We start from the raw sequence: 25,764 nt of genomic DNA on the forward strand, positions 1-25,764 counted from the left end.
AGCATCAGGGTTCTTGCTGGTTTCTCTAAGCCTCTCGCATCCACTAGTCCAGAAGTGGAATGCTAGACTATTTGTTAGCAGTGCTTCTGACCTTCTGTCAGGGTTATTTTTATATTTGTGGCTAACGTCCCTTCCTTATAAAACTGGAAGGTCATTGTTTATGTGATATCCACCCTGAAAGACTTTATAATCAGTTCATGAAAATCACAGCCCCTCCTTAGGTTATGTTTAAGACAGAATTAATGCCTGTCTTAAAGGACAGTGGTGCTAAATCATGTTGTTACCATATACTGCTATTTTTGTTAATTCACCGTATTTATTTTTTATTGTGTATAATGGGATGGGTGAAATTGACATTTGACTCATAGACCACCCGTCTATATAAATGGCAAAACATGAGGCTATTGCAGTTGGTATTTGGGGATAAAACATGTATGATTAAATAGTGGGGCCACTTGACCTTAAATATTTTAAAGTACGTATGTGAAGAAAGGTGCTTATCTTTCTTCTGCTTCTACCAGAAAAATAAGCACCTCAGTTCATTTGTAGGAATAGAATTCACATTAAGAATTGTTTAACTTGCTAAAGAAATGTGAAATGTGAGAATACATTATCTAGAAATGTTATAGAACTCCTTTTCTGTAAATTTTTTTGAAAAAATAAGACAGATTACTTCCTACCAACTCAAAGCATGCTCTCTCCCTCTGCTAAACTCCTATAGCAAGTCATGTATGATGAGTAATGTGCTGCATGAAGCACCAGCAGCAAAGAGGAACAAGACACCATCTTATTCCAAGGAGATAAAAACACCTTCCTAACATATATTGTAGTTATGCTAGTATTTCTATTTTAGCACTGGGAATGGTTTTTCTATGACTCGATAGTTAGATCTGTATGATGTGTATATAGTACAGGGCATCTATAACTTCCTTAGTGCCTAAAATATTCTTTACCATGTAGGAGACAGTTATTAGTTTAATTCGTTTAGTATTTATTACTTCATTCAATAATTAGTTTTTACAATTTTTTTAATGTTTATTTTTGAGACGGAAAGAGAGACAGACTGAGAGTGGGGTTGGGCAGAGAGAGAGGGAGAGCCAGAATCCGAAGCAGGGTCTGGGCTCTGAGCTGTCAGCACAGAGCCCGACATGGAGCTCAAAACCGCAAAATGTGAGATCATGACCCAAGCCAAAGTCAAACGCTTAACTGACTGAGCCACCCAGGTGCCCCTCAATAATTATTTTTAATTCACTCCTATGTGAAGCAATTATCTCTCTCTCTCTTTTTTTTAAAGTTTATCTATTTATTTATTTATTTAGAGAGAGAGAGTATGAACAGGGGAGGAGCAGAGAGAGAGGGAGAGACAATCCCAAGCAGGCTCTGCACTGTCAATGAAGAACCCAACAGGGGGTTCAAACTCATGAACCTCAAGATCATGAACTGAGCAGAAACCAAGAATTGGAGACAACCAATTGAGCCACCCAGAGGCCCAACAATGATCTCTTTAAGAGGAATTTATATGTAGTCTTACCCAAATACAGTGGAATGGAGTTAGTGAAAAGTTGGATTTTTTTGGAGGGGGTGCTTTGTTTTGCTTTTTTTTTTAACAGCTTCATAGTTATACTTTGATTATATTTCAAATTTAGTAATGAAAACAGATCCATCAAAAATACATCCAAGGGACTTCTGCTTTTAGGATATTAGAGTATACTTTTATTTTCCTATTCACTCCATCAAGCACACAGAAAACCCTGGACATTTATATGTAAAAAAATAAATACATAAGAAGAACCTGAAAGGTAGAGAGCAGAAGGCAGGCAATCCAGGAAGCTTAGATCTGAATACTGACATGATGATGAGAGTTCCTGGATTTTCCTTTTGCTTCATATATCCCAGACTTGAAACAGAAGAGACCAGAAACCCAGAAATACTGACAGGTATAGTTGAAGAAGATGAAGAAGGTGGTGGTGGTGGTGGTGGTGGTGGTGGTGGAGGAGGAAACAACAAAGCCCTGCTCTCTCTATCCAAAAGACAAAGATGAGGCAGCTTAGCAAGAAAGAAAGCTGCAAGACAGTTGCTCTCATCCAGCTAAACATCACAGAAAAAAATTGTGGCTCTATCCACACCCAGACCAGCAAAACCCTAGTGAGGACCTAGATCTTCACCTTCACCAAGCTATGAAAGCTCCCCCAAACTCTCCACTAAGGTGGTACCAGAAAAGGCCAGGTAGGGATGAAAACTATCATCCCTGCCAGGCAGCACCCCCTTGTACTGTCAGTAGAAATGACATCGGGAGACTGGACTACTTCCTCCACTCAACAGTAATAAGGGGATCTTTCCCTTGGGAAAGGGACATGCTGGAATGGTATCAGAGTTGGCCATGTGGAGAGTCAGGACTTTCACATCCACTCTGCAGTAATGAGGCCACTCCTCTACTCATGTTATCAGTGGTGGCTAAGGGAGTAGCAGTTACATGCACTCCTATACCTTCCAGCTAGGGCAGTATCAGTGGAAGTCTAGGGGGAGCTGTTACTCATGCCCAGAAGTAATGAGAGGCCCCCATCCACTCCTGTGTCAACAAAGGCCAATTAGGGAACGTGGAATTCTACTCCATCCTGATGTTCATTCTACCCTTGCTTCCCCTGCTGGAGAAATATCAGAAGACGCCACCTAAAACTGAAGGTTTAAATAAGATATAGAGTCTCATAGTAAAATGCCCCACATGGCCAGATTTCAATAGCAAATTACTCATTACACCAATATTCAGGAACATTTCAAATGAAAGGCAAAAGACCATCAACAGATGCCAATGTGAAGAACAACTGGACATCTGTAGCCAATAAAGTCAAATTTGACTTAAGTTTCACTTCTTATACAAAGATTAACTCAAAATGGATCATGCATTTAAATATAATAAGTAAAAGTATCAATGTTTTAGGGGGAAAAGCACAGAAGAAAATCTTGGGGCCTAGTGGTCAGCAAAGAAATTCTTAGACTGGACACTAACAGCATGATGTATAAAGGGAAAAACTGATACACTGCACTTCATCAAAATTCAAACCTTGTGTTCTGTGAACCCTTGTTAAGAGGGTGAAAGGATAAGCTATAAAACGGGAGAGAGCATTAACAAATTGTTTATCTGACAAAAATTAGGACCTACATTACACATAAAGTTTTCAAAACTCAACAGTTAAAAACAAAAAACAAACAACCAAACAATCCAATTAGAAAATGGGCAAAAGACACGAACAGATATTTCCCTGAAGAGGATATGCATATAGAAAATAAGCACAAAAAATGATGTTAAGCATCACTAATTTTTAGAGAAATGAAAATAAAAACTACAATGAGATAATTAGGGACAATGCTCCTTGACGTCAGTCTTGCTAACAATTTTTTTTTTTTTTGATCTGTCACCAAAAGCACAACCAACAAAGGGAAAAATCAAGTGGGATGGGGCTGGCATTTTGTACTTGTATAGCCACAAAGACCAGGGCTGGCTGCCAGATGGGATTAAGGGTCCACAGCCTTCCAAGGCTATGGCAGAGAACATGGAAGAACCCAGAATGGCTGGTATCTGCAAACATGAAAATGTGTGGGGTTAAATCTAGTGAAATGCGTAGCAGTCTGAGGCTTGTTTCTTTAGTGGCAAAAGCTGATGCTGATGAGGTCCTCTGCAGAGCAGGTCACTAAGAAGCACCATCACTCCCACTGCATGGTTGATACTGTTAGCACTGCCCTTCTTACTTGTTCTTACCTACCCCTATACATCTTAGCTTTGCCAGTCTCCGGGTGGGGTCAAACCCAAGTGGGTCCTTCATGTAATGTCCCAGAAGGATGGGGTAGCTCACCCTTCCCTCTGTCCTCCCTTTCCTGGTAAGAGGATCTTTTTCCAGTTTTCCTTTTGCACATCAAAACTATAATGAGATATGTCCTCACATCTGTTAGAATGACTATTATCAAAAAGACAAAATATAGCAAGTGTTGGCAAGGATGTGGAAAAAAAGGAACCTTGGTGCACTGTTGGTGAGAATGTAAATTGGCATAGCCACTTATGAAAATTCCTCCCAAAATTAAAAATAGAACTACCATATGATCCAGCAATTCCACTTCTGGGTATATATCCAAAGAAAATAAAATTATCTTGCACAGATATCTGCACTCCCATGTTTAGTGTAGCATTACTCATAATAACCAAGACATGAAAACAACCTAAGTGTCCATCAATAGATGGATAAAGAAAATGCCATATTCAGTCATAAAAACCCTGCCATTTTTGATAACATGGGTAAGGCTTGAGGGCATATGCTAAGGAAAATAAGTTAGAGAAAGATAAATACTATATGATCTCAGTTATATGGCATCTAACTACACTGAACTCATAGAAACAAATAGTAGATTGACTGTTACCAAGGCTGGAGTGGAAGTTATAGGGAAGTATTGCTCCAAAGGTATAAACTTTGTTATAAGGGATGAGTAAGTTTGGAGAGCTACTGTACAACATGATGATTATAGTTAACAATATTGTTTTGTGTATTTGAATATTGCTAAGATAATAGATCTTCAATGTGCTTGCCACCACCACAATTATTTGAGATGAAGCATGCTAACTAAACTTATTATAGTAAACAGTTAACAATGTACACTTATATCAGATTATCACATTGTATACCTTAAACTTATACAATGTTATATGTCAATTATATCACAATAAAGCTAGGGGAAAAAAACCTGTAAATATGCAACCAAAAACAAGGGGAAAAAACTCTAAATATGCAACTGTCATATAGTCCAGCAATTCACTTCTGGGCAAAGAAATGAAATCCTATGTTCACATAAAAATCTGTACACTAATTTTTATAGCAACTTTATTTATAATAGCCCCAAACTGGAAACAATTGAGACATCCTTAAGCAGTGAATGGTTAAACACACTACTGTATATCCTTACCAGAAATACTACTCAGTTGAAAAACATGAACTAAGTATTGCATCCAATAACTTAGGTGAAACCCCTGATAATTATGTTGTATAAAAAAGCCAACTCCAGGGGCGCCTGGGTGGCGCAGTCGGTTAAGCGTCCGACTTCAGCCAGGTCACGATCTCGCGGTCCGTGAGTTCGAGCCCCGCGTCAGGCTCTGGGCTGATGGCTCAGAGCCTGGAGCCTGTTTCCGATGCTGTGTCTCCCTCTCTCTCTGCCCCTCCCCCGTTCATGCTCTGTCTCTCTCCGTCCCAAAAAAAATAAATAAACGTTGAAAAAAAAAATTAAAAAAAAAAAAAGCCAACTCCAAATGCTACATAGTGTATGGTTCCATTTATACAACATCCCTATAATGAGTAAATTATATCAACTGAGAGATCAGTAGTTGCCAGCTGCTTAAGGAAGAAGTTGGGGGATGTGAATGAAGTGAGTATGGCTATAAAAAGACAACAGGAAGGGCTTTATGGTGATAGAAACACCAATCAAAACCACAATAAGATACCACCTCACACTTGTCAGAATGGCTAAAATGAACAACCCAGGAAACAACTGATGTTGGCGAGGATATGAAGAAAGGGGAACCCTTTTGCACTGTTGGTGGGAATGCAAACTCGTAAAGTCACTCAGGAAAACAGTGTGGAGGTTCCTCAAAAAATTAAAAAGAATTATCCTATGACTCAACAATTGCACTACTAGGTATCTATCCAAAGAATATAAAAATGCACCCCAATATTTATAGCAGTGCTATCAATAGCCAAATTATGGAAAGAGCCCAAATGTCCATCAAATGAAGAATGGATAATGAAGATATGGCATATATATATATATATAGCATATATATATTGCATATATATGTATACATATAGATATATACATATAGATATATATACACACACACACACATATATATATATGCGCGCACGCACACACACATTGGAATACTACTTGGCAATCAAAAGGAATGAAATCTTGCCATTTGCAACAACATGGATGGAACTAGAGGGTTTTATGCTAAGCCAAATAAGTCAGGCAGAGAAAGACACACAACATATGATTTCATTCATATGTGGAATTTAAGAAACAAAACAGATGAACACAGGGGAAGGGAAGGAAAAATAAGATAAAAACTGAGAGGGAGGAAAACCATAAGAACTCTTAAATACAGAGAACAAACTGAGAATTGCTGGAGTGGAGATGGGTGTGGGGGATGGGCTAAATGGGGAGAGCACTTGTTGGGATGAGCACTGGATGTTATATGGAAGTGATGAATTGCTGGGTTCTACTCCTGAAACCAGTACTACACTGTATGGTAACTAGCTTGAATTCAAATAAATTAAACAAAAAAGAAACGTTCTGCATTGTGACTGTACTAACGTCAATATACTTGTTGTATTACTGTCCTATAGGTTTGTAAGATAATTAATCATTAGGGGAAAGGGGGAACAGGGTACACAGAATTCCTCCACGTTATTTATTTTAATTTTTTTGTTTCTTCATTTCCTGAGAGAGAGAGAGAGAGAGAGAGAGAGAGAGAGAATGGGAGAGAGCATGAGCAGGGGAGGGTCAGGGAGACAGAATCTGAAGCAGGCTCCAGGCTCTGAGCTGTCAGCACAAAGCCCTACATGGGGCTCCAACTCATGAACTGCGAAATCATGACCTGAGCTGAAGTAAAATGCTTAGGGAACTGAGCCACCAGGCGCCCATGTTATTTCTTAAAAGCACACATTAACATACAATTGTTCCAGAACAAAACACTTCATTAAAAATTCAAACATCAACAATAACATCTACATATTTTACACCTGGACTACAGGGCAATCACACAAATGCTTTTAGTTGATTTTAACGAAAACTGTTCAGTTTATAGCCCTGGTGCCTAAGTGTCAGTATTTTCTACTAGGCTCTGTTACATTACTACCTTTCATTCAAATCCATCCTCCTCTGTTTTGAGAGGTGGGGCTTGGGTCTTTGCAAAATGCATCCCCTTTGCCACTGGGCTCCCTATTTCTATCAATAGAGAGAGAGAACTACAGGGAAACTGCAAGGTTCAAGGGGAAGAAGGAACTTAACACTTGTTCCCTGATACCATTACCCTACACAGCAGTTGGTTCCATCTTGCATTGTTTTCTACATTCCTAGAAATAACCTCGTTGTCCCCCTCTCCAAGAGCTATAACAACACTAGCTGCCTGGTATCCCATCCTCAGAGATGTGGTCTCAGTTCTGTCTGTTGAGTCCCTTCTGGTTTTTCAGGGTATAATATTGGCTGAACAGCATCCTTCACAAAATTCTGAGTTGCGGCTCATATGGCCCCAATCTGAGCTCTTGGAGCACTAGCACCCGGAGCTGGTAGAATTCTTGGAGTCATGAATCTTAGCAATGTGGAGTCCTCCTCACCCCTGAGCTTCTGAAGTTCCTCTACTTTTCAGACAATGCTGTCACCCAAGATTTCTCAAGTCCAGGTCTGCAAAACCCCGCCTCCAATATTCTAAATTCTAATCATTTCAAAGTCTTGCCTGCTGTCCCTGAAGATACTGTAGCCACTTCTGTAGTGACTACATGTTTGATTCCTCAGGGTCCTCTTTTGCCTTTCCAGTTCTCCAATATCTGGCTAATGATTGTTAAATTTAACTATTTTTTTAAACATTTATTCATTTTTGAGATACAGAGAGAGACAGAGTATGAATGAGGGACAGAGAGAGGGAAACACAGAATCCAAAGTGGCCTCCAGGCTCTGAGCTGTCAGCAGAGAGCCTGACTTGGGGCTCAAACTCACAAACTGAGATCATGACCTGAGCCGAAGTAGGATGCTTAACCAACTGAGCCACCCAGGTGCCCCATCTGGTTAATGATTCTTAAATTTTATGTTTTTGTTTTAACACTTACTCATTTTTGAGAGACAGAGACCGAGTGTGAGAAGGGAGGGGCAGAGAGAGTGAAACATAGAATCTGAAGCAGGTTCCAGGCTCTGAGCTGTCAGCGCAGATCTCAAGGCAGGGCTCTAACCCTGAGATCATAGTCTGAGCCAAAGTCAGACACTTAACCTACTGAGCCACCCAGGCATCCCAAATTTTATCTGTTAAAATAACTGGCATGGTTTCTGTTTCCGGAGCTCAATCTAACGGATTCAGGCAATTTGTAGCAGGGTTTGAAGCTGAATAAAGGGAAAGAGGCTAGAGAGGCTGTGAGACTATGTGTAAGGCCAAGTTATGATGGGCAAAGAGAATGCTAAGAAAAACAATCAGAAACAAGAGTGGTGGGGAGGATGGACAGAAGTTCAGGGAGAAGTAGAGTTGCAAAGTTTTCTGTTGTTTTTGAGAAAAGTACAAACGTATAAAGAGAGGCCAGTACTGCCCTTTTTTCCCCTTGTTTTCACATTCTTCTTCTGTTCTGGCTCACATATGTCGCCAGAATAACTTTCTTTTCACTTACAGGTGACTATCTTCCCTATAAAAGATCCAAACTAAAAGCAACAACAACAACAAAAACAAATAAACAAGCAAAAAGCACCCCCTTTTCTGAATAGATAGAAGGATTAAGTTTAAAGGCAAAGAAAAGGGGCAATCATGCATACTTGAAAAAAAAAAGAGCTTAAAATCTTTTCTGTCTCCATTCGTTCATGTTCCCCTATGACACTTTATCTTGCCATTGCCTCCTCATCTTTAGAGAGCACTTTCTGCATATCTAATGTTCTTACGGGACTCTCAAAACAAAGTGGGCTCCCTGAAGACAGATAGCATGTCTTCTATTAGCTTAATCTAAATAACGTGATGGAGTTGATGCGGGAGAGAATAGCTGTATTCCAGGAAAGTCTTGAGTTATGGATTTAGGACAGATATCTGTTATGCATGCAGCCCAGGGAGAGCTAAATATTAACAGGAAAATGTATGAGCAATTCCTCCTACAGGTTTGTATAACATTTCTACTTCTCCCTTAAAACAGCATGAATGATTCAAGTAAGTATTTGCCAATTAAAATGGCAAGTATAAATGTCTCTCTTGTCATATAGATGAAGCTTAATGCCACTATAACTTTATATATTTTTTTCTCTTCAACACAGTGAAACACCACAGATGAATGAACATATTTCCATTTTACAGAGCTGGACAGGTTTTACTTCTGGGCTCAAATGGTCTTGACCATTGGTGGCACAACATTTATCTGAAGGAGATGCCACAATCCATGTCGAGCTCATGAACTGCCACTTGTAGGAGTCACTTGGACTTTCATGCTTCCCTACTGGTTCATTTAGACAAGTTCAACTTTTCCAGTAGCCCAACAGCAACTATTTTCATGCTGTTACCACATCAAGCTTTCCAATCTCACCAGGTTTTCAAAGGAAGAATAAAAAGCCGGCTACCTTCTCCAAACACTTTGTTCCATATTAAAAACCTAACTGCTGCCCCCATTTCAAAAAAGGAGGGGGGCATCATCAGTTGTCTCTTTCATTCTGAATCCTGGGCAGGCCAATCTGCCACAACTCCCAGGCTGTGCAAAGCAACATCTGCTAGAGGAACAGTTAGTTTGACGCCCGCCCCTCCACAGAAATCACTGCCTAGTAAAAGTTTTATGAGGTGGGTACTTTTTTCCCCCGTTTCCTCCTTTTGTAACTGACTGAAGCCCAAATGAGCAAGATGAAATGGCCAGATATTTAGCCAGATGTTGGCATCCACATGTGTATGTTTGGGAGGGAAGAGAAGCTGTCAGCTGTACCAAAGGAATATTAGAATCATCTGAAATGCAATTAACAGCCCCACAGTCAATGAATCTTTGAAGGATTCTAACAGAGTAAATTACACCTCTCACTTACCTATGGCAAATTGTCCATGGACCAGTTTCCTTGTTTGTGAAACTTGAATCCGGTCAATTTATTCAGACTCCAGAGTAGTTTCAGGATGTTTCCATTCTGTTAATCTACATGGGTTATCTCTGCTCTTCCAGTAACTTCTATAAACACACACATACACACACACACAAAAAAAATAAAAGGATATACTTAGAATATGTAATGCTGGATAAATACTGGTTGACAGTTTAGATTTTTAGCATCCATAACTCACGCTATTTTTTTTAGACTATTCTTATTATTTGTAATAGAAAGTGACGGGAACAAAGCTTTTCTCTTTTAAAAACTATACTGCAGATCAATGTGGTTTGGTATCTACAATTACAACTAGTAGAAGTATACCAGGTGAATGGCAAAAGCTTAATAAAAACATATTTATTAGAGAGTCAGTATTATAGATTTTACTAAAATCTGCCTGTTATCGCATACCCTCAGAAGGTGGAAAGGAATTTAACATTTGAGAAGTTACCATGAACCTGGGGTTGGACTAGTATTTTTATATACATATTATCCTATTCAATTAGTATAACAATCTTTCTAGCACTTACTACCTATAGCTCTCTCTCTGACATTTTTCAGATCATAAGGGAAAGACTTATAGGTAGAAGGAGGTTAGATTTTAAGACTAGATAACCTGAATCCACTTCTCTTACTCTTTCCTTAGGCATAGGAGAAGCTCATAGATTATTTTTTGTTTTGTTTAAATAATATCAAAATGTTTTGTATACCAAATATGCCCTAAGACTACATACATATATACATACATACATACATAAAAAGAGTGACTTGGTCATTGGGTTATGGGAAATTCCAAGGTAAGATTGATAAACTTCATGTCATTTCATGATATGATAATTATCACTTCATAATTAGGGTCTAATTCCTTAAACACATAAATTTTCTTTCCCTTATCACAATTGTTTTGGCCTGAAATTTTATATTGATTTTAGATTCATAGGACTCTTATAACTAAATTCAACAAAATCAGTTCCTGTGAATCTAAACCATATTGCTTATTTAACACCCTGTTGTATTAACTGGTTTATATTATGAGACCATCAGCTGTAGTGATCATCTCCTCCCAACCTATAAGGATCGTTATGGCAGCAATAAAATATTCCATGGATCTCCTCATATTCCAGGAAATAGCGAGCCACAGAAAACACTTGCTCCTCACATGGAATACTTCCTCTTTAGAAATATCCCCAAATTGCTCACTTATTCCCTACAGCCAACCAAGAACTGTTAAAAGTATTAATTAGAAAGTCTTCCCAGCTCGCCCAAATCTTAATAGAATTTGCAAATTAGATACAGTCTCAGTATTTTCTACTTTTACTCCTTAAAATTTAGTCCACTTTTTATACAACTGAACTCTTGCTTAAGCAAAAGGGACAGTGAAAGAGTTCCCTTGCCACAAACTTAGGATAACTCCGGACAGAAATGTCTAAATTGTTGACTCTTCTTACTACATGTTAAAAAAGACAAAACAAAACAAAACACATAGTAGAGCTTATAGTTCAAAAGGGGGTACAGATGGGGCACCTGGGTGGCTCAGTCAGTTGAGCATTCAACTCTTGATATCAGCTCAGGTGATGATCTTATGGTTCATGGGACTGAGCCCCGTGTCAGGCTCTATGCTGATGGTATGGAGCCTGCTTGGGATTCTCTCTCCCTTTCTCTCTGCCGCTCCCCTGCTCTGTCTCAAAATAAATAAACTTCAAAAGGCGGGGAGAACAGAATCCTGGATTATACGTGAGGATGAATTTCAAACCTAAGAAAGAGGCTAAGTAATTGCTAGAGTTGCGATTCTGATATAATTATCTGCAAAAACACTCAATCTATTTCATTACCACTATTTCATTATTACAATTTTTTAAAATAACCATTTATTGGTGGTCCAGCTAGATGCTAGGCACCAGTTAAGTGACTTACATTTATCTGATTTATTAATGTGGAAAAAAAGTTCTTCAATGGAAAACTATGTTTTCTCTAGCACACCCTTCTGCTCTTTGATTCTGATGCTGTGGAAGAATTCTACAGAATCTATAACTCTATAAAATATAAATAGCTATTAGAAAAAATAAACAAGTAATTCTTTTCTATAAACACACAAATTTTATCCAGTCTAGCAGAGAGGTTCAGCTGCCTTCTCTGCAAACTGTGGAGGAAGCTAGGTTCACCCATATTTGCACATCAATTTCAATACTCCTGATATATAAATGTGTGTTTATTTTGGACTTTTCTTTTTTTTAAAGATGTTTATATATTTGTTTGGGGGAGGGAAGTGAGAAGGAGAGGGAGAATCCCAAGCAGGCTCCACACCGTTAGCGAGGAGGCCGACATAGGACTCAATCCCACAACCTGTGAGATCATGACCTGAGGCAAGATCAAGGGTCAGACCCTCAACAAGCTGAGCCATCCAGGCGACTATGAATTCTTCTTTTAAATGATTATAATACTCCTGTTTCTCTCAATGATTTGCAAATTTCATAAAATCTTAAGCATCTGTTCATTTTATATGTGCATGAGAGATGTGATTTTATTGCATTTTTTGAGACAATCTTGTACCATTCTTTACAGCAACTCTATGGGACATATACATTGTTAAGTGCATTTTATAGCAAAGGACCCAAGACTCAGCAGGGTCCCATGACTCACCTGAGGGCCACAAACACAAACAGACATTCCTGATTATTAGACACTGTGTCACAGGCTGAGGGTGAAAAGCTAAACAAGGCTGTCTTTATCCTCAAGGTCAAGGAGACCAGGGGAAATCTTTATTGAGTGTTGCTTACATGCAAGGTGCTTCCATAGATATCCAGGAACTAAAAACATTTGATAAATCCTCACTATCCAAAACTCACCACTTGCTATATGAAATACTGAACTCAAATAAATTCAAACAGTGTTATACCCCTCACTATCTGAACTCATTCTATAAACTCTTAATAACGGAATTCGAGAATCAAGTAGATTTGTATAGGGAAGGGCACTCAATTGCTATCTTTAAATCCTCAAAGTCACCTTGTGAGGTAGGCATTCTTCCCATTTTTACAGATAAGAAAAATGAGGCTCAGTGAAAGTAATGTTAAAAAAAAATCACATCACTTTAGAATAGAAAAAGATAGCAAGATCACACAGCCCAATGTCCTCATTTTATAGATAGAAAACCGGGGCTCAGGGAAACAGAGTGATTCTCTGGAATCTTTTATCCAGCTAGGAGCAGGGCCTGCTTCAACATTCGCTGATTCAACCTTCCATGCATTTTTCCACTTATCTAGGACTAGTAATGTAAAAGAATGGGCCACACATCTGTCAAAGCAGGCAGAAAAGTGAGGGGCAAATTATTAAAACTTGCTCAAGAAGGTCCCAAGTTCTCTTTCCAACCTCACTTACCAGGTTATTTATCCATCTAGCTGATCTGAAGTTGGCTGTCTGAATTCATTCCCCTTTTTACTCTAATATTATAATTGCATATGTTTGTTAGTCTACTTAAGCAATACCATGAGCTATTTTCAATATTGCAAAAAGGCAGTGACTACCATTCTCCATCATAAGACGAAAGCCACCTAAAAGGCCAAGTGTCTGTGTGACTAGATTTAAATCAGCTGAAGGAGGGAATCATGTTTTCTAATACCAGTCTGGAATGACAGAAGGCTAGATCTTACTGATTAATAAGAATATGGAAAACACATTAAGAATCATCAAATCATGGACTATGTTCAGTAGGAAAAAAATTCAAATTACGGGTTTCATGTGACAGAAAGAAAGCAACAGAAGGGTCTTTGGTGGGGAAATTTGAGGAATCACTTTTCTATATTCTACAGTTGCCCATGGATTTTGAGCACCTCTACAGAAAACAATTGTCCTGTTTTAAGTGACAGCTTTTCACTTAAGTCAGTCTTTGCTCGCGTGTTCAAGCACAAATTTCTACTGTCAGGACCAACAGGACAGGAATGATTTTCCATTATCCTCATATGCAGAGTGTGGCTGAAAATTTGGGCAGGTTTCAGAATCTGTGGCAGACTAAATTAGTAAATTACTGTTATCCATGTATGGTCCCACAGTCTAGAAACTTTTAGGGGCACACCCTCTTGACAGCTAAGCCATAAAATCGAGCAGATTCCACACTCCCTGTTGTTGTTTTTGCAGACCTCATCCCAACTCCTCTTGCTTCCTTCCCCTCCTCTATTTTCCTTTTTATCTTCTACCATTTCATCTTCTTCCTTTTCCTTATTTTCCTCCTCTCCCCTCACACAAGTATTGCCATGAGAAAATTATGATTACAGGTATCTAATGAATAGACTCATACCATATCACCTCTCAACAAGCAGAACAAAGAGAGGCCACCTGTTACTACCATCCTTTAAAGAGTACTATATCACACCAGCAACAGCAGGTCACTTTTTGTTAGGAAAAATGCAACACATTTGTCATTTTTCTGTCCTTTCAGTCATTCTCAACAGGTTTCTTACATTGGGTTGATTTTGTTTCAAGACTTCACACCCTCCAGAGACCTTCCCTTAGGAAATTTACAACCTTCTGTTCCTTTCCAAGTCATCAAAATTCTAATGGAGTAGTGTACTATGTAAACCTATGCTAATTTCAGTCATTATGCAGATGTCCAAATATCTTGCAGGTTTCCACCTAAAAGTGTTATTTCCCTCTAGAGTCAAAGGGACTTGGATGAGCTGTTGATCCCTTTGTTAAAATACAATCCACATTTCAGTAGGCTACCAACTTTATCAAACTTCTGCCAGGAAAGCAGGATTCCCCCTAGAGAAGTTGGTGAATTGAGCAATGTTGAATTACTGTTTGTATTCAAAATGGAGTAGTGGGCAAACATTCCAAAGAAATTTAGCTTTTTAATTAATCATAATCTCCCACCTTTGTGAATTTTAAAATTTTCTGCTTTTGTTTTCATTTAAGAAGCTCTGTTTGGCTACCTCTGAGCTGCCAGGAAAACAGTATAAAAATATTTTTCAGGTGTTGTCCTATATAACCCTCAAGACAACTTAAGAGGATCTGCCTGGAATAAATCATTTTTAAACATTTATAAACTGATGTTTTTTAGAGAAGTTACAAGCAATGACCAAGGCTACACAGTTAGTATTAAGTGTTAGAAGCCAGACCTTACACTAATTTTCAGGTTCATTTCTACTTACACCATATTTTCACTTTAAAAATGTTAGTCTAACAATTGGTCCAAGTTGGACTTGCCTTATATAAACACATATAAATATTTATGTTCTACATAGAGTGAGATGCATCAAAGACAGTAATGCTCCATCTAGGATAAATGAGGACGTTCCCATTTAGCCTTAACCAATTATATCTATGATGCTCATACAACTAGATTAAGGGCAAAGAGTACAATTAAGATGTATTCAATGATAAAGTCAGATTTTTCAGATGGAAGGAGGAATGCAAGTTGACATTTTCTTAGATGCACTCAGTCACTGTGGCCTTTCCATATGCCTGAATCAAAGAGCTAGTATCTCTCAAGAAACTAAACTACATCATTAAAATAAAGGAAGCTATCTTGTAGTAGACACTTGGCCAAGACAAGTATCATCTTCTTTATGTGTTCTACATTTAATAAGAAGGGCAAAGGTTTTGAAGCCCAACAGTGGGCAAATGTGGCTTCAGAACCCTAATACAGAGTTCATAACACCTACCCTTCACCCCTGCCCACCATCCAGGCGTGATATGAGAATTAAAATATCTACATCTAAGGCTGCAGCGTATGGCTCAAATAGGACTCATAAATAATTAGAACTCTTATCTCCTCATTCAACACCAGGTCTGTCTTAGGGATGTGTGCTAACAAGGGGCAAATTCTCTGGATCTAATTGTGCATTTTGTCACAAGATTTTGTTAATTGTGCAGAATATAATACAAGAGCAAGGGTTAAGGGAAGTCAAGATGCAGTCATTCCCTCTTGATTCCTAAAGACCAGAAGACACTGACACTCCCACAAGGTTCAAGCCCTGGTATCAATAAATGCTATCACCTCTTGCCCATTTGACCAGCCCCTTTGCAAACCTGACAGTTGCTGTGGATGTACCATTCACTGCGATTATTTCCAAAAGTATGTATTTTCACCATTTGAGTGTGAACACATAACTTATAATAAAAGCCAAAACAGAGACACTAATGCTAAATACAGAATCTTTGCAAATTATATCCCAACAAATAATAAATTTAATAGAGAATCATGAGACCCAAGTTGCTAACCATAAGGAAGAGGGAATATATCATCTTCTAATATTATTTTACTGAACATAAATGAATAAAGGGTTCTTTTATTGCATTTGGGTCATCAGCATTCCAAATCTCAGTGGGGCTTTTGACATAAACATATAATCAAGAGCTGAGTTATTATTTTTATAATGATAATATCTTAGCTGGTGCCTTCAATCAGAAGCATGATAAATAATCACGATTCATATAACTCAATAACTAATGTGTTAATTCATCGATTTCAAAAAAGGATCTGATGCCCTTGTATATCACTCATTCATTCCCACAGTCTATTTTCTAATAAATTTTGAAACAAAAATCTAAGTTTAAACATGATTGTGGTACTCTAGTCAGATGTTCAAGTCCAACCTTCCTAAAAATGCATCAAAATATGATGTGCGGTACAGATGATTAAGTCACATCCAACTGTTTCAGCTAGGTTTTCAGGATAAGTTTGACTTTAAGGAAAATAATGTCTGGGTTTTTTTCATTCATTCATTCTTGGGAAAGCAAAGTAACATTATAATCATTTATAATCATTATAAAGTCATACAGCCTTATGTTCATTCCAGGTTGTCAGTCACTGACTTTGTTGCCTTCAGATACTTACTCTGATTTGTCTCTTCATATATAAAAGGATATTCAACTAAATAATAAATACATTTGAACTAAATAGTGGTATTTAACTAAAAGGATTGTTTCAGAATTAAATGAGATGACCTAAAGAAAGCAAAAGCACTACTTCTGACATATGATAAATTCTTAGTGAATGGTAGCTATTATTTTTCAGTGACCTGAAACATTTTTGAAATTCCTACCAAGTGTTATATATTCTATTAGGCAACATCCAGATGACATAGGTGCCAACTATGACCCTGTCTTGTCACATACAACCCAACCCCAAATCCCATATATAAAGAAACTAGAGCATTCTCACAGAGCAGTAAAGAAATACACATTCCAGAGTCACACATTTATTTAAGTTTTTATTTAAGCTCAAGTTAGTTAATATACAGTCTAATATTAGTTTCAGGTGTACAATATAGTGACTCCACACTTCCACATAATACCCAGTGCTCATTACAACAAGTGCACTCCTTAACCCCATCACCTATTTTACCTATCGCCCCCATGCCCCTCCTCTCTGGTAATAATCAGTTTGTTCTCTATCTATCGTTAAGAGCTTGTTTCTTGGTTTGCCTCTCTTTCTCTTTTTTTTTCCCACTTGCTTGTTTGTTTTGTTTCTTAGATTCCTCATATGAGTGAAATCATATGGTATTTGTCTTTCTATGACTGACTTATTTCACTCAGCATAATACTCTCTAGCTCCATTCATGTCATTGCAAATGGCAAGATTTCATTCTTTTTTATGGCTAAGTGATATTCCACACTATCTGTCTATCTATCTATCTATCTATCTATCTACAACATCTACTTTATCCATTCATCAGTTAATGGACAATTTGGCTATTTCTATAATTTGGCTGTTGTATATAATGCTGCTATAAACATCGAGGTGTAAGTATCCTGTTGAAATAGTGTTTTTATATTCTTTTGATAAATACCTAGAAGTGCAATTGCTGGATGGTAGGGTAGTTCTATTTTTAACTTTAATCTGGTAGAAAAAATGAATAACAAAGCATCCATATTGGAAGCAAGTCCACCATGGGCAGCATGTGAGTTCCACAGCCTGTCTCAAGATCTGTAGCCGTCTAATGAATGGAGGCTCACATCCAAATGATTAAATACTTCAGAGTTAAGAATAAAGCTAACAAAATTTTAACAAAGCTATTTCATTATCTTCCAAATGGACTAAATGGTCATTTTCAAAGTCAGAACTCTCAGGTGACTTGGCATTTTGTACTGGACTGAGGTGGCACAGGAAGAGGCAGCCCTTGCTGCCCAACCCCCTCCCTGCAACCCCTAGTATCTTCCTACCCCTGTTAAGTCTAGGATTATAGGAAGGGCCTCATTTGCATGCATGTCAACATTCCAGCTAACAGTTCAAGCTCCAACTACATACCTTATACGAAGCCACCTTTCAGTTTATAAATATATACTGCAGTAGAGATATCTGCTCTTAGGAGGACCCACCAAGGGATGAGACCCATGCAAACACTAAAACAATGAATTTGAGTAGGAATTCTAGATCTCAACTAAGACTAAGACTTTATCTAAAGGATGGCTGGGGAGTATAAGTGGGACCCTCTCCTTAACTCTATGAAATCCGCGTCTACAAAAAGAATTAACTGGGGAAATCCTGTTTGGATTTTTTTTTTTTAAGTGTGGAGCCCAGGGAAGAAACGTCTCTTGCCTGAATCGAAATGCAGAACCAGGGCTTTGGAGCCAGACCAAAGGTTCGGATTCTGTTATTTAACAATTAAGTAATCTCAGGCCAATTATTTAGCCTTTATGCTTTGGTTTCTTTGTGAGAAGAAAATGGTAACATTTATTTCATAGTATTTATGTGAGGATTAAGTGAGGAGTTAATATACACAAAGCTATTTAAAAAGTACCTAGGAGAGAGTATGCATTGCATTAAAATTCGCAATTAGCTATTACTATCACTGTTATTGGTAGAAAGATTGAGAGAGACCCTGTTTGTAGTGGTAATAGTAATAAGGTGCTAGCTCTGAAATAATTTAGTAAATCCTAAAAATAAAATGCAGTAAAGTTTTTATTGTCTTTTTTTTGTTAGTTTGGAATAAGGGTCACTTAGATAACATTTATTTAGCTAGAATACAAGCCCTTATTTTAGGTAAGTAATTGTGGTATGAATTTCTGATTCTGGCCACAAAAAAGGTTGAACTAACCTAGTAACAGCTCCCATTACAAAACAGATAGAAATGTTGAATATGAATCTAAGAAAGAGAAAAACAATAGGTACACAGCACCAAAGGGGGAAAAAACAGTGAAGGACAGACTATCAGATGTGAGAAATTAAAAAAGGAAATTTAACTAGTAGTATGACCTAAATAAAATGATGCATTTCTCAATAGATACAGATGAAAGGCTCTAGCAGCAGAAGAAATCTCTAAAAGCCTGAAGTTACACAACTGTATGTATTATACCATTTCTAAATTTGAATGCACCTAATAACAGTAACATGGTCCTAAAATATATAAAGTTAAAGGAGATAGAACTGTCAGGGAGAAATAGACAATTCCATAATCATAGCGGAAAATTTTAACATACCTCATTTAGTCACATATAGAAAAACATCAAGAGGATGGTAGAAATTAAGAAAAATAGGGACAGTCACTACAAAAGAAGCAAAGATTCTCAGCAAAACTAAAACTAGTTCCAATTCTCTTGATATTTTCTGAGTAAAACATCAGGTTTAGAGAGGATTTAAAGCTAAAGAATAAACTTAACCAAGTGACAGTTAGAGAACACTTTACCCAACTAAGTTATTCATGTAGGAATGAAAAATTATACTTGATATTATGAAATATTTAGAACTGAATGGCACTGAATACTGTATATGTTTAATAGTTAAGGTGTGCAATGACATGACTATCTTTCGTGACAATTTAAGCCTTAAATGTGTATATTATAAAAAGTGTATATTATATTATTGGACTTTGCATTTAATGAAAGAAACTAGATTTTTAAAAAGGAGATTATGAAAACAAATTGGAAAGAAAAGTTTGGGATCGATGCAGAAATTAACAAAAACAGTAACATTTGCAGAGAGATCACAGAAATATAAAGCTGAAAAAAATAAATAACAGAAAGGAAACATTTGTAATAACTGAGATAAACAACACTAAAGTCATAGCTGAAACAAGTTATAATCAGAAATAACATTGAAATTTAAAAATTGTAATAGAGTACCATGGATAATTTTATGCAAGATATTAGACAACCTATTAAAAGAATTTTAAGAGCAATATTAAATGCCAAAACTGACTGAAAAATACTTAGGAAACTGAACAAACTAAAGTCTATTAAATAAATTGATACTCACCTCATCACCCCCTTACAATTTCCCCAATCCACACAAAAATCAAGCCTAATGATTTTATAGACAAATTCTTCTAAACCTCCAAGGAACTGGCACAAATTACCCCAAAGAACTGTATTCAGTAACAAAAGTTGTTCTGTTTGGCAGTTTGGTGAGACTGATGATTTGACTTCTGGTAGGGTGCTTTTAATTTGACTCAATAATGTTTCTACAAATGAACCACGCAAAATATATTCAGTAGATCAAGGATATAAGTTAATTAATGTAGATTCCTGAAACCTCCCACCCACCTTTTTTTTTTTTTTTTTTTTTTACTTTAGGGGAAAAGAAAACAAAAATCAAAAAAAAAAAACAACTGGTGGTTTCAGTAACTTCTATAAAAGAAAGAAGTCACAGGTTAAGAGGAACCCAGAGCTCTATTTTCTTTTACATTATGAGGAGTAAGTAGGAGTGGGAGGTACATTTAAAGAAATACCTGCTGCCCATAGGGAGATAAACCCACATTCTATTTCCTGTTATGTTATAAAGTTTATGTACCATTTCAGTGCAATGGGTCTTACCAAAGCCTACTATGATTCTTTCAGATAATCTCCACATCTCTTATCATATCTCCATCCAGACACAGTTTGAGAAAACTGAAATAAACCATTCACAGACAAATACTGCGTGATCTCACCTGTATGTGGAATCTAAAATGGTCAAACTCATAGAAACACAGACTAGAGTGCTGGTTGTCAGGGGCCAGGTGGTGGGGAAAAGGAGAAGTTATTGGTCAAAGGATACAAAGTTTTAATTAGGCAAGATAAATAAGTTATGGAGATCGAATGCACAGCAGGATGACTGTAGTTAACAATCCTTCAGCGTATACTTGAAATTTTCTAAAAGGGTAGATCTTAAGTGTTCTCAAAGTTAAAAAAAGAAAAGAACAAAATTAAAAACATAATATAACAAGATGAGGCAATGGATATATTAATTACCTCAATTGTGGTGATCATTTCACCATGTAGATACACATTAAAATATCAAGTTGTATACATATTGGGGTGCCTGGGTGGCTCAGTTGGTTGGCTGGCTCAGGTCAGTATCTCACAGTTTGTGAGTTCGAGCCCCGCATCAGGCTCTGTGCTGACAACTTGGAGCCTGAAGCCTGCTTCCGATTCTGTGTTTCCCTCTCTCTCTGCCCCTCCCCTGCTCACGCTCTCTCTTTCTCTTTCTCAAAAATAAATAAACATTTTAAAAAATTTAAATATCAAGTTGTATATCTTAAAATATATAGAATTTTTATTTCTCAATTATACCTCAATTAAAAAAAACAAAAACAAGCACTACAGGATGAGGAAATAAAAACAACAACAAACCAAACCAAAGGGAAACAAAAATTTATTTATACCACTGGTGAGAGTATAAATTATTTCAAACTTTTTAAAGAGCAATTTGGCAATATGAAGAAGTTGAAGATGCTTATTTTCTATAACAGTTCTGGTATTAGATATATAACCTATGGCATCATCTTTCAAAGTGCTGATTACAAACCATTAAAAGATTGCCAATTCAATTTAGTGGGTCTTTACCCACTTTAATTTATTCAAAATAGAATACAAAGAAAATAGAATACAAAGTACCACAGTAAATTTTATTCATCATATGCATATAAATAAATATATATAAATAAAAATATCTATATCAATCGATCGATCTATCATCTCCCTCTCTGTGTATATGTATGTGTGTTTAGAAAAGGTAGAGGTAAGTAAGTATCTTTCCATATATAGATATGTGTGCTTATGTGCAAGGCCTGTGTCCCAAAATAAAATATATTTCTTTCTATGAATTATAGTCCAGTAAGTTTAAATACAACTTTCCTGGAGAAACACCCCCACATAAGCACAGTGAGACATTTTTTATAACCATGAGTAATGGTAAATAATTAGATGTCCTTCACTTTAAAATGGGTAAGTAATTCATAGTATGCTTATATAACAGAACACTATCATTAAATAATCAAAATAAATGAACTAGCTTATCATGAATCACTACACAAAATTTCATAATACTGAGCACAAAAAGCAAGTTGAAAAAGTACTCTATAAAATTTATGTAACTGAAAAACAAAATAATAATATATATCTTTATAGATATATGGAGTGAAGGAATACAAATATACATGGTGAGGATACACACATGCTTCAGGAAACTAGTTCCCCCTAGCCTGGTTATCTTTATCTGGTAAGGAGAGCAGATCATGACTGGAGTAACGAGGAATCAGCTGTAACTACAAAATTATATTTCTTTCCAAAAGACAGACATGAAATAAATCTGATGATATTGCACTAGCATATACCTGAATGTTTGCAATGTCTCAAAAGTAATTTCTTAATCAAATTAGATCAAATGACTTACAGAACTGCTCTGTGTCAAGAGGAGTAATACAACTAATTATAATTATAGCATCTGTATTTAAATGCACTAATAATGCAAAAGAAAAACTGGTATCTCCCCAAACACATTCAACATATGCCCAAGGTTGTTATGGGTGGATCAAGATGGAATCACTTTAAACTGAATAGAAAAAATAATAATAATAAGATACTGGAGTGAACTTCCCAACTACAAAATTTAGACTCTAGAGATTTTGAAAGAGATGGTAATCAACTAAATTTCTTTTAGCTAGGGGTCAGTTAAAATGACCAACTTCCTCCTGAGGTACTTCTCATATTTGTGTGATACTAACTCCAAAAATATTTAAGTAAGTATGAAAATGCTAAGAATGGGGAAACACCTTCAACTCACATTGTCATCTATGGTTTTTGCCAAATACTTAACTTTCCTTTAGGCCAAAATATTTGCCACATGAATGATTCTAGTTACAAATGCAGACTATTTAAAAAGTGTTGGCAATCACCACAGAAATCAGACATTAGCAAAAATAATTATTTTTCAAACCACCACTATATGTTAGGGCCAAAGGCACTTTTTAAATTAATTATTTAGTATTTTTACACAAACACCTTACCTACATGATACAAGGAAAGTGAACAAACTCATAAATCAGTTTCCCCATTCTAGGAAAAGATCAATTAGGAAGCAGAAACTCATGCTCCCTATCCCAGCATTTAACTATGAATACTGTATTTTTAAAAATGTAATTAATTATATCTTGGAAGCTCACCCAGCCTAGTAAGAAAACTAACATCCCACCAATTAATTATATAAACTCAATTGGTCAGTGAACTCTTTGGAACTTAGTTCCTTATGGTGGACAAACTCTGAAGTGGACCCCTGGGAGTCAAATCTTTGCAGAACCCACTTCCCTTGACTGTGTGGGCAGGATCTGAGACTTACTTCCAGCCAACAGTATATGACAAAAGTAATGGGATAGTCACTCGGTGTTTTCATAAGACTGTATCTTAGCAGATTCTAATAAGAGAGTCTCCCACTGGCTTAAAGGTGTAAGCTTCCATATTGTAAGATGGTCCATAGGGGGTTGGTGAGCAGACATGTAGATGGACATTTTAGTGAGCAACTGTAGTGTCAAGTAGGAGCAGAGGGCCCTCAACTGATAGCAAGTAACAAATGGGGACCTCAGTCCTACAATCACAAAGAATTCAGCCCCAAACCACAAGAGCTTGGACAAGGATTCTGAGCTTCAGAAAGGAACATAGCCTGACCCACACGTTGACTACAGTCTTGTTAGACAATGAGCAGAAGAACCACTTAAGTTGTGCCTAGACTTCTAATCCACAAGACTGTGAGATATGAAATGTATGCTGCATTAAGCACCTAAGTTTGAGTAATCTATTATGCAGCAGTAGACAACTAAAATAATTCCCTATCTGTGAAAAAATTGGGTTCAGAGGTTCTCAATTTTGAGTGTGCATAACATTACCTAAGTCCTTTTTTTTTTCTTTTTAAACAAATACACAGGTCTGTACCTCAAAGTAAATGACTGATCAGAATTTTGAGAGATGAAGCTGAGATAGAATACTTTTTAAAGATTCCCAGGTGATCCTGATGACCCTGACCTGATCCTTAAGCTCATTTCTAGTTATAAATACGTTTATAAATGACATTTGGCACCCAAAGCTTTCTACACTTACTTCCTCTTATTTCCTTGTACAGTAAATCACACATGGTATTTGCTGTAGCTCCAGAGACCGATTTTTAAAACATGGGAATGGCTGTGCTTAATAAATATATCTATCTTTGGCCATCTTCCAAACCAATATGTCATCAACTACTGTGTGGTCATTTACTTTCCCTCTTGAGACAGAGAGAGAGAGAGAGAGAGAGAGAGAGAGAGAGAGAGAGAGAGACATACATGCACACCCATTTTAAATGACCTACATGCACAAAGTGACTGCAAATGAAGTCTGGAGTAGGGATGGAAACAGGCACATATTATTACTTTCTTTCCTCTCCTTGTCTCTAAAATCAGAACTTTCACTTCCATCCCAACTCCTACTAGGCAAAATTCTCACATTTTCTATTTTTTGTACCAATACCTGAGCAAAGCTCTGTTGCTCCCTATCATCAATCTATAATGAGAGAGGAAAACACAGGTAAGGAGAGGAGAAACTAAGCCTTGGAGAACTCTCAGCTATAAATTAAAGTTCGATCTTACTTATATTTTAAAAGTAATGGCCCCATGGAATAGAAACTAGAGAGTTTTTCCTCCCTCCGTTCACTTCTAATTTATATTTGTCCCAAGCCAAGGTACTGTGAAGAAAAGTTGTAGAAGCTATGGGGCTAGATAATTGATTTTCAGTTCTTGTCTTCAAAAAAGAGGAATAACAGGAACAGACAGAGCATTAGATGGTAGCTTTATAAGGGCATGTGCCTCAGTTTTGATCCTTGGTTTAATGTGCTAACCTCCATGCCCCTGGTTCAAGGCTCTATAGTTGTTGTGTTTCTAAGGGCAAATACAAATACTGAATAAGTGGTTCATTCTAGGTTGCCCTTTTTTCAAATGGGGTCAAACTACTTTTTGCAGATTTTCTTGCAAGTGATTTATTATATTGCTGAAAAAATGAATGAATGAATAAATGAATGGACTCATTCTCCTTTTTTCCTAATCATCCCCGTGCAGAGTTTGTAAGATCCATTAATCATGTACTGGGCTTGAATGAGTTTTTAGGACTTCAGAAGGCAGCCTGCTTGAGTTTTAAGCAGAATTTTCCTTTTATTAATGAAATAGTAAATCAAAAAAATGTTGAAAAAGGAGAAGCAAATAATTTGCAATCTCATCTTCAAAGTCGAAGAGTTCTCAGAGACTTATTTTTTCCTGCTCTTAGATACCAGGTCAGTGGGTCTGGGTTTGGGAATCCTTAGATAGCTCATGTTTCAAACAGAAAGCCTGGTGGGGTTCTCTTCTCTTCTCTCTTTCTAGCACTATTCCTCACCCCCACCTCAAGTCTTATTACTCTTTTCTGTTGAAGCTGTCTTTGGAACAAAGATTGACCTTTAATTAGCACTTGTGTGCTTCCAAATAAACAACATACTTCATTGTATTTCAGTCTCTTACTCTCAAAAATTCTTAATAATAACTTCATATGGGATTTCACATTTCAAATTCTGATTGGGCCGTGCCACTTGGCACTTTGACTTGTACTTCTTTTTTTATTTTATAAATACTTATGTTTAATCCGAATCTCGACTGGCTAAACTTACTTTTCTAAGTATGATGCACAATCTAATATATCTCCCCAGGATATTGTGTCTTACCATTGAAC

This window comes from Lynx rufus, unplaced genomic scaffold (genome assembly GCF_022079265.1).
Source record: "Lynx rufus isolate CCGP_SWC_20201006 ecotype Redwood Valley unplaced genomic scaffold, mLynRuf1.p SCAF_9, whole genome shotgun sequence".
NCBI classification, from domain to species: Eukaryota; Metazoa; Chordata; class Mammalia; order Carnivora; family Felidae; genus Lynx; species Lynx rufus.